Genomic DNA, 2,059 nt, shown 5'->3' with positions numbered 1-2,059 from the left:
AAGTGTGCAACATATCCTCTATGAAATACTTTTTAGCCATAAAAAACAAGACACTGGCATTCGATAGAAAGTGGTCAAATATGGAGAATCTATTACTGAGTAAAGCAAGCCAAGATATGAAAGAAAGATATTATATGTACCCACTTAATATATACCGACTATCTGCACTTTATGGTAGGGTTCAAAATATTGAAGGGCATAAAAGCAGTGAAAATAGTTATGGATAATGAAGACAGTGTATAGAATGGGGCAGGAGGCAAAGGGAAGAGTATAGAGAAGGATAGCAAGAGAACAATAGAGAGGCATGACATTAGTGGGACAAAGAAATGGTTTATTACCTGTTGATAATAACATGTATAGTATTCTCAACTGGACTGCGGTTCAAAATATTGAAGGGCATAAAAGCAGTGAAAATAGTTATGGATAATGAAGACAGTGTATAGAATGGGGCAGGAGGCAAAGGGAAGAGTATAGAGAAGGATAGCAAGAGAACAATAGAGAGGCATGACATTAGTGGGACAAAGAAATGGTTTATTACCTGTTGATAATAACATGTATAGTATTCTCAACTGGACTGCTCTGAGAAGTATTTCATGTTTGGTAAATTCTTTATACAAGGCAAATGATATACAGTGAATGTTTTAAAAATAATGAGAATAATAATAAGCTGGAAAAAAATGATGAAAAGACATTTGATGATGATGTGGATAGTAATGTCTTTTTCTTGATTGATATGCATGGTAATCATGCTAAAAAACAAATATAATACACTGTAAAGACAAATGTGACTCAATGTAATATAAAAATGATTATAATAGTAAAAAAAGAAGATAGTTATGGACATTGGAGACAGTGTGGAAGGAGGGTGGGAAGGGGAAGAGTATAGGGAAGGAAATCAGGGAGAAAAAATAGAGAAAACATTTGTAGGATACAGAAATGTTTTATTACTTGTGGCTGGTAACATGTATAATATTCTCAATCTGACTGCTCTGAGGTAAATTCTCTTTATAAGCCATGGTGTATAGCAATTGAATGTATACAAAAAATAGGAATAATAAAATTTAAAAACAAAAAAATAGTTTGCTTACTTGACAAAAAAAATGAGAAGCTATTTGCTGATGATAATGTATATTGTAATATCTTTGTCTTGATTGACATGCATGATATTTGTGCTGGAAAAAGAAATGTCATACACTGTAAAGACATGATTAAATGTAAATAAGTAAGAAAAAGCACTTAAGGAGCACAAAAATGAAAATTATCTGTTGATAATGTGTATGATAATGTCTTTAACTCAATATGCACTATATTCATGCTGAGAAAATAAATTTTGAATGCTATAATGATATACAATGATTGAATATGTAAAAAAATAATTTAAAAAATTTAAAAAAAACTTTAAAAGTTTTTGAAAAGACAAAAAAAAAAGATTTTGTGATAGGCTGTGTGTACTTGCCAGAGACAGGCAGAGAAAAATGGAAAGTGAGAAATCATTCCCCTCAAGAGGGGATGGCCATGCCATAATCCCTTCTTCTCCAGTCTCTTCTTGAGATTTTGGGCACATACTCACACACACCTGGCATAATTTTCAAGCCACTGGGTCTGGGACTCAATCCATGCACCAACTGGTCATGTAGGATCCAGTGCCTTAACCTCCACACCACCTGCTGATCCCCAAGTCCCATTGTTTACCTTCTTGATATCCCTCAGATTTTTCTCTTTGCACCACCAGGTCCAAACTCCCATTTGCTCTTGGCTGGGCCACTTGCACAGCCTCCTAACTGGACCCACTTCTTATTCCATCCAATCATCTTCCATAGTTCAGACAGAATGGCTGTAACAATGACTCTTTTTTTTTTCTTTTTTTTTTTTTTTTGGAGAGATTTTCACTGTAGGGCGCGTGCGCTCGCCAGACAGACAGAGAGAGACATAGAGACAGAAAGCGAGAAATCACCCCCCAGGGGGGATGGTCACGCCGCAATCCCTTCTCCTCCCTTCTCCTCTCGGGATCTTGGGCACGCACGCACACGCACCCGGCGTGAGTTTTAAGCCACCGGGT

Source organism: Tupaia chinensis, unplaced genomic scaffold (assembly GCF_000334495.1).
Source record: "Tupaia chinensis unplaced genomic scaffold, TupChi_1.0 Scaffold000291_1, whole genome shotgun sequence".
Taxonomy (NCBI): Eukaryota; Metazoa; Chordata; class Mammalia; order Scandentia; family Tupaiidae; genus Tupaia; species Tupaia belangeri.
The sequence above is the reverse complement of the archived record's forward strand: the minus strand, read 5'-3'. Positions refer to the sequence as shown.